At 44.9% G+C, this 18,282-nt stretch overlaps 1 non-coding gene across 1 annotated transcript; it reads left to right on the top strand.

The window, feature by feature from the left end:
- The first annotated feature begins 17,886 nt into the window (after positions 1-17,886).
- Positions 17,887-18,004, top strand: LOC133370075 (5S ribosomal RNA). Its single transcript, XR_009759067.1, has one exon. It is a non-coding gene; the product is annotated as a 5S ribosomal RNA (ribosomal RNA).
- Positions 18,005-18,282: the final 278 nt, after the last annotated feature.

The raw sequence follows: 18,282 nt of genomic DNA, 5'->3' as shown, positions 1-18,282 counted from the left end.
AGGTCCAAGGTTCAATCCCCAGAACGACAATTAATATTAATTTTATCACTGAATAGTAGGCTAGTTTCTACACACACCTGTCCCTATCCTCCATCCAGCAAGCAAGAAGCATTATTGATGTTTAAGGACACATTCCAGTAGGCAAGAAGACTTCAGGAGAGAGCAAAGTGGGACCAATGAAGGTTGTGGTTGGTGAGAGGGTGTGGCCTAGGGAAAGTCTCAAGGGCCAGTTAGTGAGGTCAGGAGGGCCACATTCACCACACACATAGACACAGGCCTGAGGTTACCTTTTCCTACTTTAGAAATTCTCTGAAAATCACTTGATTTTTGAGAAATATTTGCCAAATATTTTATATCTGGATAAAGTTCAATATTCTACACGCTTGGTTCTTAACTTTCAGTGATGTTTAGCTTGTGACGGTATTCCACAGCTAACATGGAGAGTCACTTAGTACCTGATATCATTTGATAGGTGACATGCAATGGGACACTTGCAGGCTTACAAGGTTACATATTTGATGCTTGCCAAACTGACCAGGGGATGCTAAACGTGGCTATAGAATTTGAATGCTATAGCAAAAAAAAAAAAAAAATCACACTCAAAATGCACATTTGAATTTTGAATTTCACATTCCGAAATTTGACGGCACTGGACATTTGGGCAAGTTTTGGATCTTTGTGAATATTTGCTCCATGCCGGTTCTTCTGTTCATCATTGCAAAACTCACAGCAGGGCAGTTAAGCAGTATGGATGGTATCCCTAATTGTATCACCATAAACATGGTTTATAGTGATGTAACGGCTGTCAGGTTCAGGTCTACGCTGCTCTAAATCAACCCTGTCAGTTTTGTAGGACACAGAACCATTTAACTGGTCACTCAGCTGCTGCTACTGATATGTGGCATTGTTGCGTTATGGCTGTGCCCACCAGCGACTTCTAAGACCATTCAGCCATCCCACCCATTCTTTCCACAGACATGCACATGCGTGTGGAATGGCTCTTAAGTGTGCAGAACAACTCACACAATTGGCTGAAACAAGGGAATCTCTCATTGGGACCCAGGCACCTCCACCAGAACAGCTTACACATGGGAGGACTGGTTGGCCAGAGCGTTGCTGCACCACAGCGCTCCCCTTGACAGTGGCAGGAAGGGAGATTGCAGCCAGTCAGGCTAGAAGGAATCAGGGAGCTGGAGAGCCAATAGTGATCCTGCTGGCTTTATATAGGACTTTGCTCAGGTTCTCTATTCTGAGCAACTTGTCTGCAGGAGAGATGCCTTGCCATGAGTCAGCAGTGCTGAGGCAATCTGATGTTGCTGGACTCCAACTCCCATCATTCCTGGCACTTGCCATAATGACTGGGATTGATGGGAGTTGGAGTCCAACAACACCCGGAGAATCACAGATTGTGCAACTCTGCTCTTAGCATTCCTGTTTCTAGAAGACCTAATCATAAAGAGCAGCTCCAACAATGGCAGTGATGCTTTGTTCCAGCTTTGGGGGCCCTGTAGCCATCACACTACAGCTCACAATGATTGCCAGGGAACAAAGGCAAAACACTTTGCAAGTGTTTGCTCTGCAAGCTCCAACTATCAGCCCGCCATATCTTTGTCTGCATGGCTTGATATCAGACCGTGCAGGTAAGGAAAGTGGGCATCATTGTGATTGACAGGTGGGCAGCCCTGTCCACCTGTCAGCGATGGCCCACAGTGGTGAGGCAGGTAAGGATCTGACCCAGCAGTGGGATCCAGTTCCCCACCTCTGGTTGAGACTCTTACAGGCTGATAGACAAAGGGCTGCAGCTCAGTGGCAGAGTATCCACTTTACATGTAGAAGGTCCCAGATTCAATCCTTGATGTTTCCAGCTAGGACTAAGAAAGACCCCTGTCTGAAATCCTGGAGATCTGCTGCTAGTCAATGTAGACAATACTAAGCTAGGTGGACCAGAGATCTGACTCCATATAAGGCAGCTTCCCATGTCCCTGCTATGGTGAAGGGCCATAGCTCAGTGGCAAAGCATCTGCCTGACATGCAGACTGTCCCAGGTTCAATTCCTGACATCTGTAGGTAGGGCTGGAAAATATCCCCTGCCAGTAACGCTGGAGAGCAGCTGCCAGTCAGTGTAGACAGTACTGAGCGAGATAGACCAGAGGTCTGACTCGGTGTAAGGCAGCTTCCTACGTTCCTGTAGTAAGTCATATGAACTAGGGTGTTGTAACAAAGGAGAGCTTTGAGAATGGAGTTGTAGGGAGCAAGAGAACTGGCCTCATGCAGGTGTTCTGGGAGGCAGTTCCAAGCATATGAGGCAGCAATGGAAAAAGGGTGAAGTCTTTAGTGGGAGATGTTGAGATGGTGAAAGGTGGTGGGGCTGAAAGAGTGGAGCTCATTGACAAGGATGCATCAGGATATAAGAGTGCAGAAGCCTGCCTTTCAGTCTCAGCCTCACCCCACCTCCATTCCACAATATGGGGAATCATAATCCCAACTTTCCTGCCAAGGCTATTTTAAGAATTATGGAGGTGATATATGTGACATGCTTTGACAATTGAAATGTGTTATATGAACACTAAGTATGGTTATTATCGAGCCTAGAACAGGACCAAAAGTGTGGTCCAACAACCGTAGAAAAGCCCAGAAGAATTGTGTTGGCATTAGGGTTTGCCATTTTGTTCACTAAATGATGATGGAGAAGACCTTATTTTTCCACCAAGCTGATCCTTCTCTCCTGTTAAATGTAGGGGACTTCATTGAGTGCAAAGAATGTTTCAAGTGACCCCTAGTGGCCATGCTAATGATTGCGTGCTAGATAGGCAACACATGGCCTGTCCCAAGCAGATACTGTTCAGGATCCTCCATTATGGCTGCAATAAAGCTTGATGAAATGTAAGGCAGCGGGCACACTAGTTGCCTACAGCAAAGCGTTTCCATTGGCCACACCCAGAGGGGCAATGGGTTGATCTGCCGATCAATTGCAAAATCTGTTTGAAGTTGATTTTAAAAAAGTAAACACTCAAGGTGATCCCACCAGGTTTTACAGTAATAAGGGGTGGAGTTTGACTAGTTTTCAGAAAAGAGAGGTGGAGATGCACTGGAACCAGCAGAACAGTAAGAGTTTCTCTACCCTTGGATACCTGTGCATCTCAGTGAGAGCTGAAGCATCCAAGGGGCTGTACTAGGTGCTGGCGGCGTGCTAAGCTCAACCCAGTGTGTGTGCCATGAAAACAGAAAAAAACAACACCAGTTAACACACTGCCCTCCCCTCCAGTTGCCGTTGAATGCTTCTATGCCTGGAGCATAATGGAGGAGCCGCTCTAGTTCCAAATCTCTATGGCAGGGATGGGGAACTTTTTTTTCAGCATAAGAGCCACATTCCCTTCTGAGCAACCTTCCAGGGGCCACATGCAAGCGGTGGGTGGGGCCAGAGGCAAAAGTGGGTGGAGCAATCGATATAAATTTGATCTTTGTGCATTAGGCTACTTGCTACACACACTCCCACACTCGTCTCTATCCTTCCTCCAGGCAAGCAAGAGGAATTATCAGAGTTCCAGGGCATGTTCCAGCCAGGCAAAAACACTCAAGGCAGGTGAAAAGTAAGGCTGGTGAAAGGTGCGGCCTGGGGAAAGAGGATGTGACTGGGAAGAAGGGGTGTGGCCCTGGGAGAGTCCCAAGGGTCAGACAGAGAGGGCTGGAGGGCCACATTTGGCCCTGGAGCCTGAGGTTCCCCACTCCTAATCTAGTGGGCTTCAGTTGCAGGAGGTAGATTTTGACTGAACGTTAGGACATGTGGCAATCTGAGCAGTTTGACAATGGAACCAATTACCTAGGGGAGCGGGGATCGCTCCCCTGAGAAAAGAACATAACAGCCCTGCTGGATCAGGCCAAAGCCCTATCTAATACAGCATCCTGTTCTCACAGTGGCCAGCCAGAGGCCCATGGGAAACCCACAAAGCAGGACCTGAGCACAACAGCACTCTCCCCATCTGCAATTCTCAGCAACTGGTATTCAGAGGCATGCTGCCTCCAAAAGTGGAGATAGAGCATAGCCATCACAGCTAGTAGCCGCAATGCAGGTCTTCAATCATAGGCTGGACAGGCACCCATTGGGGACACTCCAGCCCTGGATTTCTCGCACTGAGCAAAGGAAAGTTGGACAAGATAGCCTGCAAGACCTTCTACAACTGCCTGCTTCTGTGGCTCAGCGGACCCTCAGTTTGATCCTGCAGGGTGATTTTTTTAAAACAGATTCTCCAGATGATGATGAAATTGCCTCTTTTGGCCCTGCGACATGCCCCATATCACTGGGAGACTGAAGAGCTTATTGAGAGAGGTTGCCTGACATGCACGATGCTGACAGCTGGCTCAGGAGTGAGCAGCTGTGTGTTTATTATGGCTTGTTCCAAAGCTCATCCTCCATCACTTCTGGAACACAGTCTGGAGAGGCACATCTTTCTTCTTCAGCCAAGGCGCATGGCCGGGTGCGGGGCGTGGGGGAGCTGAGGAAGGATGAGGGGTGGAAGTAAATTCCACACACAGTCTGGAGACATTTAAAAGATCTATTTGTTTCCTGGTCTTTATAGACCTCTTTTGCCTAATAAAGTTATTTTGGAGCATCTCGCATCATCCCTTAATTACTTATCATAACAATTCGAGACAGCTCCTCGCAGGCACAGCTCCCAAGCCCACCTCAAAGCAGGAGTGGTCAGCAGAATGAGGAGAGGTTAAATATACTCAACTCTTTGCTTGTGTGCACCCAAATCCCAAAGCACACTCCACCATTTTGTCTGCATGAACAGTAAACAGCTTATCCCATGTACATAGACTCCTGACCCACTTCCTGAGTCCAGATTAGGGATGTCAAAAGGCATTGTTTTCCATTCCACCCTGTATCCATCGGATACTGCGTTGTTTCTGTTCTGCTGCAGTTTGCCTTCCAACAAAACTACATTACACATCTTGCTGTCCACAGTGGAAAATTGCGTATTTACATCAGTAACTACATAAGTTACTTTGCCATAATGTCTTTCCACCCCATTCATTTCAGTGCACAGGAAACACAATGCAAAGGGGGGGAGTAATCAATGATGTATCAACTGCAGACTGAGAGCAACAACAACAGCAAGTTCCAATCATATTCACTGGATCGATTTCCATTCTGGACATGGGATGAATAAGCAAACACTGGCAAATTCTGCTCCCTTTTCTGTTGTCACTGAAAGACAACCCTAACCTAGATTGATGGATTGCAGGGGGCAGGTTGGAAGGGGGGACAACACTGAATTAGGAGCCCCTCACATTGGCCAGGAGGGGGAGGGGAGCAAGCCCCCCCCCATCAGAGATGATCAGGCAAAATGACTGCTGCTGCAATCATGGCTAAATGATGATCAAGAAGAGGGAAAGGTGCAGAGCATTTTCCAGGACCCATTAACTGTCTCCACTGTCTTCCTTGCTGTGCTCTAGGAGCAGAGAGTGGATTAACAATCACTCCCTCTTCCCAGTAAACTCTGGGAATTGTAGCTGTGCAAGGAGAATAGCAGGGTTTCCTAGCAACTCTCAGAACCCTTATCAAACTGTAGTTCTAGGATTCTTTGGGGAAGCCATGGCTGTTTAAAGTGGTGTGCTTTAAATGTATAGTTCAGATGGGGCTTTAACTGGAGAGTCATTCAAATAGAGAACTGTCCTCTGTAATGTAAGGCAGATGGCCACCCTACCCCGTTCTCTAGAATTTAGATCTCCATGGGAAGGGAGTACTGGTTTTTTTTGTCTCTCATGTGATAGTGCAGATGGGACCTGAGTGATTGTTGTTAGAACAGTACGCACCATGAATTCACCCTGAAATGTCCAAATGTTTGCTAGCTCTGGTGGCGCGCTTGAAAGGAAAGCCATCTTGAACTATCCATTTCATCATCAAGTTCGGTCTGAGGAGAAGAGACCCAATGTATCTCAGTGGCATGCAATGAATCCTTCTGCCACTGCACCATTGATTAATTGCAGAGGGAGCAAACTTTAATCTGCAATTAAAGCTTTACTTGATTCATTTCCCGATAAACATCTATTAAAAGTTGTAGCTCTATAGCTTTCTTATATAAAAAGTTCTGTGCTAGCTTTTCCTAACCTGGTGCCCTCCACTTGTTTTGGAGAGCACCTCCCATCAGCCTCAGCCAGAACTACTCTGTGCAAGGGCAGAGAGAAGTTTTTCTCCCGCTCGCATAACCCTAGAATATCTGGACATCCAATGAAATGGAATGTTGCAAGATTCAGGACAGATGAAAGAAAATACTCCTTCACACAGCACACAGTTAAGCTATTGAATTCACTCCCATGAGCGGCAGTGATGGCCACCACCCTGGATGGCTTTAGAAAAGGATTAGACAAATCCATGGAGGATGAGGCTATCAGTGGCTACTAGCCATTATGGCTATGCTCTACCTCCACAGTCGGAGGCAATATGCATTCAAATACTAGCTGCTTGAAACCAAAGGAGGGGAGAGTGTTCTTGTGCTCAGGTCCTGCTTGTAGGATTCCCATAATGGGCATCTGGTGGGCCACTGTGAGAACAGGATGCTGGGCTAGATGGGCCATTGGCTCTTCTTATGAAGGAGAGTGCTTTGAAGGTTGTTGCATCCGAGTCTGGTTTCATTAAAAAAACAAACCTTAAGAATGAAGAATCCTGAAGTTGCTATTCAACTGGACAGCAGACTGAACAGGTGCACAAGTCGCCTGCTCAGAGTCTTCCCCCCTATGGTGATATGTATTGTGTGTCTATTTAAATGAGCCTTACTATTGGATCTATTTGTATGTGTCAGATTACGCAAATGGTCTGTACATTTGGGCCCTCATTCGTCCTCTTTTTGGTGAGGAAATTCTTCTGTTTGGGGCCGTGTATTAGTGACTACACTAAGGTGGGTCCCAGAAAGGGTTGCCAAGTCTCTCAAAGAGGTGGAGCTTAAGTCAGGGGTGGATCTTGGTGGGATGGAGTAAGGTATCTGTTCCCTTGGGGAAGAATGTAGCTGTGCCTGCTCGCTCAGAATGGAGCCTGATGAACTCAAGAGCTGTGCGAATATATCAAAAATTCTCAAGCCAAACAGAAGATAGCCCAACCTCTGTCACTTGGCCCCTTGCTCAGGGATTTCAATCCTTCCACAACCCTTCCTTTAGCAAAGTAAGCGAAAACCCTGAAATCTATGATCCAGCCACCCATGGTGTTCCTCCAGATGTTGTTGAACTCCAACTCCCGTCAGCCCCAGCCTGCAGAGCTAACAGTCCAGGATGACTGGAGAAGTAGGCCAGAAACATCTCAGGGCATTAGCCCTGAACTATTCAGCACTACGGTTGCCACCCTGGGCTCCTACTGGGAGAAGGGTGGGATATATGAATGAATGAATGAATGAATGAATGAATGGTGTAAAGCACAGATAGGGAATCTAAGACCCGGGTACCAACCACAATTCTCCATGCCTCTCTGACTGGCCCTCAGACCTCTCCCCAGGTCCCATCTATCACTAGCCCTGCTCTGCACCCTGGCTGTTTTTGCTTGGCTGAAACGTGCCCCTGGAAGAAGAAGAAGAATGATGATGATGATGATGGTGTCTCTTGCTTATCTGAACAGAGGATAGAGAGTGGTATGTGAGTTAATGCAAAAATGAGGTAAAATTTTATTAATTGCTCCAGCCATTTAGGCTGCAATCCAATACATGTCTACTCAGAAGTAAGCTCCATTGGGTTCAATGGGACTTACTCCCATGTAAGTCTGTATTGGATTGCACCCTTAGGGATGTAAGAAGGCACCATTTTCCATTCCATCCTGTATTTGTTGTATGCAGCACTGTTTCCATTCCACTCCAGTTTGTCTTGCACCAAACCCAACGTTATTCGTGTCACTGTCCGCTGTGGTGAAATTACATAACATACAAAATTAATGTAATTAATTGTGTCAATTACATACATTATGTTATCATTACATTATTCCGCCCCATTCATTTCAATGTGAAGAAATGAATGACCTTACATGGGCATGTATTATCTCTTTACAGTTATTGAGATTGCATTACAAAAATGTTTTATTTCTCAAGAAGCGTGTACTGCAAAACAGGATTATACTTGGATCTTGTAAAGACCTACATTCACATCAAGATTCCATGTTCACATCTCTGTATACAGCACGTCCATCAATAATGTGGTGTTCAACGCAATTGTATACAGCATGTTTTAATTTTCGTACATGTGTGTTTCATCAGCTTTTTCCAAGTATTAATTCAGCATTCATTTATTGTTCCCCACATTTCATTAATTATGCATTTGTGCACACAACGTTTCTCCAGTTGTGTGCCTTGTTAACATTGGCGTTTTAGTTTCATATGCCACTGGTGTTGATTATTCCACTCCATTCATTTCAATGCAAAGAAAAGCAATGGAAATTTAATAAATTTTGTGTTGTTTGCAGACCGAAAACAATTGAACAGCGAATTCCGATCGTATTTGCTCAATTGATTTCCATTCTGCCTATGGGATGAATAAGCATGTGCTGGCAATTTCTGCTCCCATTTCTTTTTTTGCCAGAATTCTCCAACATCCCTACACCTGCTTTTGCCACTGTCCCCATCCACCTCTGGGAAGTGGCCCTTGGGAGGTGGCCCAGAAGGAAATGCAGCCCCTGTGCTGATAAAGTTTCTTTTTCCTTCTTTTCCATCCTTTTCTGTTTCCTAATGAGCACTCTGCCTACGGGTCTCCCCCTGAGCTTCTCGCTTCGGCCTTATTTCAAGTCATTCTTTGGGGCCTTGATTGAAGTGTGGAGACAGGATGGATGGCGGGTGGGGTGGGCAGGAATACAATCCAAACCATGATGTGCAGCAGGATTTTAAGTCTGCATTCAATGAGTGTTTTAATGGGACCACTGCTCTCTGCTTATTACCTCACTTTATGGCTATTTACAGCAGCAAGCGAGCAAAGACATCTGCCATAAAATGAGGTCATGGGCATTAAGGCACAATTAAAAAAAAAAGACACACACACAGCAAAGATGAGGAAACAAATAGACTTGCAAACCGCAAGCCCACAACATGTCCTGCAACTGAGGTCTGAGTGGCTATCAGGAAGGGATCCAGCCTCTATAGATATCAGAACAGCCCTACTGGATCAGGCCAAAGGCACATCTGGTCTAGCACTCTGTCCTTACAGTAGCCAACCAGATGCACAAGGGAAAGCCACAGAGGCCTCCCCAAGCTTTGCAGCCAAAAGGAAGAGAGTGTAAAGTGACCAGCCAGACTCACAAGAAGATTCTTGAAATCTGTTAGGCCAGAATGGCAACCCCAGCATCAGCAACTGGCATTCTTGAGCAACTGCTGAGGCCCCAGTATCCCACCAGGGACCACTACTAGCACCCGCCCTGGGTCTCTTCTAACCTGGCAATGGGCTGCCATGTACATTTCCCGCACTGCCATACATCACAGGTCACCAACACGGCATCTGCAGGTTCCACTGTGCTCATCAGTACTAGACCAGGGGACACCAATGTGGTGCCTGCAGGTGACAGTGTGTCTGCAAGTGCCTCCTACGGTGTAGTGGTTCAAGTGCTGGACTAGGACCTGGGAGACCAGGGTTCAAATTCTGACTCAGCCATGAAGCTCTCTGGGTGATCTTGGGTCAGTCACAGTCTCTCAGCCTAACCTACTTCACAGGGTTGTTGTGAGGATAAAACTGAGGGGGAGAAGAACCAAGTACGCCACCTTGAGCTCTTTGGAGGAAAGCGGGGATATAACTGTCAGAAAGAATGAATGAATGAATGAATATCTCCTCAAACAATTGCAGTGCATGAGAGACTGGTCTTCCTTCTCAGTTCTTGCATGCCCTGGCTCGGGCTATCTTCCACTGAACAGGCCCCTTTAACCAAGCACAGATTTGATTGGATGCCAGGATAAGACAGCAACTCTCCCTTCTGTTCTGAACAGAGGAGAGGTGCAGAGAGCTTTTCTCCGTGAGTGAGTGCCACAGTGGCTAATGTGGGTACCTCCCCCACTTCGGGAGGGGGGTGATAGAGAGGCATGCCAGCACCATTTGGAAGCCCTGTCTCTTTTTCTGCTCTTTTGGATGGGGCAGCCTTTTGTGTTACGCCACAACCCCCCTACCCCCCCCCGGCAATCCAAGGCACTTCCTCAAAATTTCACTGGCAGCCCCTGCCCTAGACTGATGCCTCTTTGCGGTGTTTCTTGGAAATTTTACCACCAGTTTTCAGACATGCATGGGGGAACTGTCCAGCATTAACTGGAGGACTACTTTTGTCTGCCACCACTTGGCCAGACAAGCCCACTGACCCAAGAAGTGCCAAGCCAAGAGCCCTCTTAAACTCAGAGGTGACGTTGAGAACTTGACCATGTGATCACTTGCCATTTATTAAAACTACTGTATAGGAATATAGGAAGCTACTTCATACCAAGTCAGACTATTGGTCCATCTCATCTATACTGACTGGCAGTGACTCTCCAAGGTTTCAGACAGGGAGTTTGTCCCAGTCCTACCTGGAGGTGCCAGGAATTGAAACTGGGACCTTCTACATGCCAAGCAGATGCTCTGTCACTGAGTTACAGCCCTTCCCCTTAAAAGCTTCCCATCGGGCCTGCTGTTTTGGTCTGAATTAGCGCTGTGCTGAAAATGTCTCCTGTACTCTTTTTCAGTTATTGTCCATGCATGAGTAAGAAAAGAAATTGCCTTTGAAAACTATCAAAGGGGAGATCAAATGTCAATGAAATTCTCACAGGTGTGATACAGAGGTTTTGTTGCACTTACCTTCCTTTCAAGGAGGCTGGGGGATATTTCTGAATAAGGCTGAGGGGGACAGATTCAGTTAGGTTTGGACTGTAATGCAAATCTCACCTAATTTATACTTCCTGAAATGACAGGTGAACTAAAGCACAGCTATTCATCAAAATGGTCACTTCTCCAAATTTTGCAGTGCAGTGCTCTAACCAAATAATGTGTACTAAAATATGTAGAATTATATCTTAGTGAAAATAACAAAAAAATGTATGATACAACAAGGAAATGCTTGCAAAAAAAAGTGTATATCAAGCAAACTTGCATCCAAAACATGTGTATTGGGGAAAATTCACACTAAGATGATCATGAACTTTCATGAGGACTTCTTTTTTAAAAAAAATAAAATTGCAATCTATGTGGGAATGTGGAGAACTGAACTTATTATCAGAAAAAATGAAAAACTAAGAGAAACCGAAACTGACAGATTTGTCCAACCCTACCACAACATAAACAGGGTTTGCAAGGTCTGAAACCGAAACTGAAATTGACAGATTTGTTTAACCCTATTTGTGAATACTGTTTCTTCAGTCTACAAATAATCTCTATGGTGGTCTGCACTCACATTCTTAGCTGGGCTTTCCTGAAAGTACAGAAGGCAGAGATGCTGCTATCAAGTGCATGACTGCTGCTGTATATTATCGATTATGGTGAGGAGGAAGCATATTTACTTTTAATTAAATCAGTGCAGAAAGTTTTTTTTTAAAGAAAGGTTAAAAAAAAGGACTTCCTTTAAAAGCAAAATCAGCAAGTGCACCGATATCAGGAGCTCAGTTGCCACATCCCTCCCCAGCAAGTAAAACCCAGGGCGAAAACATCACAAAGCCATTTCTTGCATGGGGCATTTTGAGATCAAGTGCGGGCAGCAGAGGAAGCTGCAGAGTGCTGGAGAAATGTTTAATAGGGGGGAAAACCCTGTACCACCACCTACAACCACCTTGGAGCAGTAAAGTAGCTTAGTTCTGCTCCCAAACAAAAGTATGTTTTAAAGTACCCGTTGAAAGAGGTAGAAAAGCAGAAGCCTCTTTTAAAGGTAAAGAAAAGTCTTTGGGAAACTGATGAACAGATTTCAGCACAGCACTAGTGTGAACTGCAAAGGGCCTCCAAAACAAGCGGTAAAGCTTTTTCTGTGCTGTACCAACCTCATGAGGCAGCAGATTGGGGGATCCCATGTGTAAATTGTTTGTATTGCTTTTCTAAAAAAAATGTTTGTAAACCTTTTGAAGGGTGGTAGAAATTCATTAAGCAAATACTCCCACTTCTGAAAACAAACAAGCAACCAAAAAACTCTCCTTTCATACACTAGCATGTCAGGAAGAAGGGTTTGAGCAGACTGGACTGTTGTGTCCTGAACAAACAGAAGCATCCTGTTGACCTCCAAGGGATGACCCCTGTAGATGCATTGCAGTAGTTTAGTAGTAAAGTTACCACAACATAAACGGTGGTTGTAAGGTCTGGATCTGAAACAAAAGGTTTCTATGAAAATAATTTTCTGCTGTGGCTTGTGGCCCCCAAAACGTCAAAAGCAATCTTGTATGAGAGATTCTAGAACTTGATCCAGGAACCTCCATAGTGTAAGTGGGATTTAGGATTTCTAATTAAACAGAGAAAATAACAACCAGCAATTTGTTTTTTTCTTTGCTTTCGGACCAGAACACTGTCTTCCCGCCTCTGGTGACATGTATTCTGTTTCTACTTGAATTACATAAATATTTTCTAAATTTGCATCTATATGTATAAAGCAGCTTATGCACATTTTCTGCATATTTGTGTTCACTTTTCTGCTTTGGTGGGAGGATGATGCATTTCTTCATTTTTGGTGATGCATAGGAATGGATGAATCTGTCAATTTCCGTTTCTCTCAGTTTCTCATTTTCCCAGTCTTACGTTCAATTCTCTGTATTTCCACATCAATCTGTAATAATTTTTCTTTTAAAAAAGTCCTCATGAAAATTCATCAGCATTGTAGTGTGATTTCCCCATAATTTTTGTATGCAGTTTTGCCTCAAATATACATTTTTGCAAACAGTTTTCCCTACTGAAATGCATTTCAGCTTTTCAAGAAAGCCATATCCGCGCCATACATTTAAAGAACTACTACTACTACTACTAGTAGTAGTAGTAGTAGTCGTAGTTTTTTCCCCAATAGGAGCCCCATCATGGCTTGCCCCAAAGAATCCTGGGAATTGTAGTTTGTTAAGGATACTGAGAGGAGATACCTATTCTCCTCACAGAGCTACAGTTCCCAAAGTTCCCTGTCAAGAAGGACTGTTAACTATCTCTGGGAATTACACATTGCTTGGCTGGAGAACTGCACTGCAACTTTCAGAATAAAACTTTCAAACTGCAACTTTCAAACTGCAAATTTAAATAGCTGGCTGTGTTTCAGTGAGCAAACTGTTTTGGGGAGTGCTAGGTCTATCTTTTCATGAGAACTGAATCAAATGTCTCCACCATTCCTATCATAAGTGACTACCCTCCTGAATGCCCAAATCCCGAAGCTGGCCTTTCTGACCACCACCACAACCCTGCCGATTTGCCTTGTATTCTCTGCTTTTTTTTTTTAGCCTGCAAAATATTTCAGCCTGCTCCAGCCTGGCAAGCCTCCATGACGTGAGCATTTCACATTGCACCCACCCACCCACACTCGGACTATCCACCTCGTGCGGTTTCTTGGCCCCGTCAGCGGCTGACACACTTGGGCTGTTCCCTTGCACGTCTCTCCAACATGACTTAACGATCATCGATGCTCAGCAAGGAGTTTTAACAGTTCCTCTTCATTTGCTCAAGCAAGCAAGCAAACAAACATAAGTCCTGCGTGACGAGGAGGAAAATTAGTAGCAGGTGGGAAGCGGGTTTTAATGAGATCAAACTGTTGTGTGGGGTTGTTGTTGTTTTTTCAAACACACCCTCACTCATTCACTCACATGTTCCTCCTTAGTTGTCTTTCTTCAAGTTTTGGCAGCGCGGACCATTTCAACTTTGCCTACGTGGGGTCCACAGCTTTAGAAAGAGAGAGTGTGTGTCCTACGCATAGCTCTCCTACCAATTGCGCCCAGACTTCCCACTGCGAAGAGATAACATCTCAGTGGCAGCTGCTTATAAAGGAAAGCAAATTGGGGGAGTATTTTTAGCTGTACTGAGTGGGCTATAGTTTTTTTGGCTGCCTGTGAAAAACTAGTTAATTAAACTGTTTAGCTCTCCATTTTGTATTCTCTCAAAAAAAAAAAAAACCCTTTCATTTACATTTTTTTCTTTCCTTCTTCTAAACTGCCAGCATGAATGTTCAAGCCTAGATCTCAGTGGCTGGGTCGTGGCTGTAAAAATTCAGTGCCTTATTGCAGTGGTGGCTGGTGCCCATTGGGACTGATAGGGCAGAAGACAGGGAGGCCAGCAGCAGGGGGCACCAGAGCAACTGGCTGGTGGAGCTAGAGCCAGTGATAGGTAAAGACAAATAATTCTGGGTTTGTCCCCATCCCCCTCACTGAATTTGTAACAGCAACACTGGGACTAAGGGCCAGGAGGCTGAAGGCCAGCACCACCATCTTTACTGTTTGTAAGTAAAAGTGGAGCTGGCTGAGGACAGGCTGAACTTGTTGCTGCAGTGACCCACTTGCCTTAATGGACTAGCCTCCACTGTCTTATTGGCCTAGAAGGAACAGAGAACCTTCCTCCAAAAGACCTAGAGTGGCGTGCAATTCTAGTTCTACTCAGAGTAGACCCATTGAATTTAATAGGCATGGCTAACTTAGATTCATCCATTTCAATGAGTCTACTCCATGTAGGACTACCATTGAACACCACCCTAGCTCCTTTATTATTAATAATATTCAGAGCAGTCCTATACATATTTATTCAGAAGCAAGCCACATAGACTTCAGTGGGTCTTGCTTCCAGGTAAACGCATATCGGATTTCAGCAGGAGTGGGAAACCTATGGCCTGTCAGATGTTGTTGGAGTCCAGCTCCCATCAGTCCCAGTCAAGATGGCCAATGGTCAGGGATGATGGGATTTGAAATCTAGCAACATCTGGAAGATCATTGATCCTCCATCCCTAGCTCAGAGGCGTGATTTTTGCTTTGGGTGTAAGAGATCTGTTAGCTGGCTGATTCTAGAGCAGGGAGGGAAACCTTGTGGCCCTTCAGATGCTGCTGGACTACAATTCTCATCAACTCCAGGCAGCATAGTCGGGTCAGGGACCCAGTGGTCAGGCACTATAGGAGTTGGAGTCCAGTAGCATCTGGAGGGCCACAGGTTCTACATCCTTATAACACTAGAACATAAGAATGTAAGACCATCAGAAGAGCCTGTTGGATCAGTCCAGTGGCCCTTCTAGTCCAGCATCCTGTTCTCACAGTGGCCAGCTGGATGCCCATTGGATGTCTGCTAGAAGGACCTGAGTGCAAGAGTTATCCAGTTAAACTCCTATAGCACTGTTCATAATCCTTGGGTCCCCAGATGTTGTTGGACTACAACTCCCATCAACCCCAGCCAACTTAGCCAATGGCCAAGAATGATGGGATTTGTAGTCCAACAACATCTGGGGAACCAAGGTTGGTTGGTTGGTTGGTTGGTTGGTTTATTATTTTATTTATATCCCACCCTTCCTCCCAGCAGGTAGCTAGGGCGGCAAACAAATGCACTAAAAACTTTAAAACATCATAAAAACAAACTTTAAAGCATACTAAAACAAAATGTTTAAAAACATTTCTTAAAAAAAGCTATCAAAACATCATCGTAAGATTAGAAATATTTTTAAAAAGGTTTAAGAACATATTAAAAAGCAATTCCAGCATAGACACAGACTGGGATAGGTCTCAAAAGTCTTGTTGAAAGAGGAAGGTCTTCAATAGGCACAGAAAAGATAACAGAGATGGCACCTGTCTAATATTTAAGGGTAGGGAATTCCATAGGGTAGGTGCCGCCACACTAAAGGTCAATTTCCTATGTTGTGCAGAATGGACCTCCTGATAAGATGGTATCTGCAGGAGGCCCTCACTACAGAGCACAGTGATCGACTGGGTATATAAGGGATAAGACGGTCTTTCAGGTATCCTGGTTGCAAGCTGTATAGGGCTTTGTACACCAAAACTAAAACCTTGAACTTGGCCCGGTAGCAAATGGGCAGCCAGTGCAATTCTTTCAGCAGCAGGGTAACATGTCGGCGATACCCTGCCCCAGTGAGCAGTCTCGCCACTGTATTTTGCACCAGCTGCAGCTTCCGGACCAACCTCAAGGGCAGCCCCACATAGAGCGCATTACAGTAATCCAGCCTGGAGGTTACCAATGTATGCTGAAGCTGGTACAGTTAGTGTGTGTGTGTGTGTGTGTGTGTGTGTGTGTGTGTGTGTGTGTGTGTGTGTGTGTGTGTGAGAGAGAGAGAGAGAGAGAGAGAGAGAGTATTCACTCCAGTTCACTCCGACCACTGGCAGTTAAAAGAAATTCCAAGTCCCCTGAAGCATTAGAAAGCATGTCTTCAGAATTCAGCATTTCTCTGCAGATGCTGACTACAGGCACTTACCACGGTCATAGAGACTTTAATAAAGTGTTAAATTACAGCACAGAACATGTAGATTTGCAGGAAGGCGGATGGGGTTTTTTTTTGCCCATTTGCAAACTGGCACAAAGGAATTGCCTAACTATACACATGGGTGGAGTTGATTTAGGAGTGGGGTTCAAACACCTGAGCTCTGGGAGATATAGATAGGTAGGGAACTATGTATAAGCCCAAAAGGGTCAATGTACATTGTTTGCACATTGGCAGGACACCAATGTGCTGTGTTCTGCGGTTACATTTACAGCTTGTGCCTGCTCCCAGGATCTTGTAAGCCTGCCAAGTCCCTTGGAGGTGCACCACTTTCAGCTTCAGGACACAAGTTCCCTGCCAGTGCCACAGTTCACACTGTATAACTAAAGGATGAAAGATGGCTCTGCATTGGGAAAGGGGAGCGGACGGCTGGTTGGTGGCTCTATGAAAATGGATGGACTGTTATATAGAAGAACGGGGGGAGGAACCTCATCTCTTGCTGGGTTAAATCTAATCTAGCATGTTCCCTCCACTGGGCATTCACCTGTCATTTGATTTGCTTGTAAAACTCCTTGTAGACCTTAGCTGGAGGGGCTCTAGAGGAAGGTAAGCATTCACTGGCTGTGGCACTCTCTCTCTCTCTCTCTCTCTCTTTCTCTCTCTCTCTCAACTGTGCTCAAGGATTCCACAATAAGAATTGCTTCCTTGGTATTGGCTGTGCCTTGCGGCGTGAAACTGAAATCGGTTTGCATACATTAAAGGGGATGACTTCTTTGCAAAGAACAACTCTATGACTTATATATTATCTCAATTGCTGTATGGTCCAAAAGTTCCCAATGAGGCTTGTAGTCCGTTTGTGCAAGGGCCTATATATAGCATCTTCATCTAAGGTCATATTTTATAGTTAGGGATGGGCGAGAAATTCGATTCAGTTCACATTTAAAGGCAAACCTACCTAATTTGCACTTTCTGAAGCAATATGAGAACCAAAACACAGCCATCCGTGGGAAAATTCTCAGTTTTCTGAATTTTGCAATGCAGTTTTCCAACTAAGTAATGTGTATAACAATGCATATACTGGGGTAAAGTGTGCATAAAATACATATATTCATGAAAATAGCATACCAAAATGCATTATATTAAGGAACATTAACTTTGCAAAAGGATGTCGATTAGGAAAATTGCATACGAACATGTGTGCATTATGAGAAATACATACTACAATAGCCATGATTTTTTATGAGGACTGTCTTTTAAAAAATGCAAATGATATGGAAATGTAGAGAACTGAACTAAAGATTAGTAAAAATGAGAAACTGAAAGAAACCAAAATGGGCAGATTCACCCATCCTTAATTACAGTGTTAGTATAATTAATTATAGTGTGCTCCTTACACTGCATCCTATTGCCATCAGAGGTTTAGCTGCTTGGGGTGCATGGCAGGTCCATTTTGGTTGTGATGCGCAGATTGAAGAACTCCCACCCTTGAGAAGTCTGGGTGCAAAACTGTCTGGTAACAACTCCATCAAGCTTTTCCTTTGTCTAAAGGAAGTGCGTACGGCCATACTACCCTGAACACGCCCGATCTCGCTGATCTCGGAAGCTAAGCAGGGTTAGGCCTGGTTAGTACTTGGGTGGGGGACCGCCTGGGAATACCGGGTGCCGTAGGCTTAGAGGAAGGCAATGGTAAACCACCTCTGAATACCTCTTACCCAGAGCTTGGAAAAGTTACTTTTTTGAACTACAACTCCCATCAGCCCCAGCCAGCATGGCCACTGGATTGGGCTGATGGGAGTTGTAGTTCAAAAAAGTAACTTTTCCAAGCTCTGCTTACCATGAAAACCCGATGAATATATCCAAAAAAGATTCATACGGTCGCCATAAGTCGTAATCGACTTGAAGGCATGTAACAACAACAACAAAGGAAGCGGGTGGGGACGGCTTTTACC

This window comes from Rhineura floridana, chromosome 14 (genome assembly GCF_030035675.1).
Source record: "Rhineura floridana isolate rRhiFlo1 chromosome 14, rRhiFlo1.hap2, whole genome shotgun sequence".
Lineage (NCBI taxonomy): Eukaryota > Metazoa > Chordata > Lepidosauria > Squamata > Rhineuridae > Rhineura > Rhineura floridana.
This window is presented reverse-complemented; position numbering and strand designations above follow the sequence as displayed.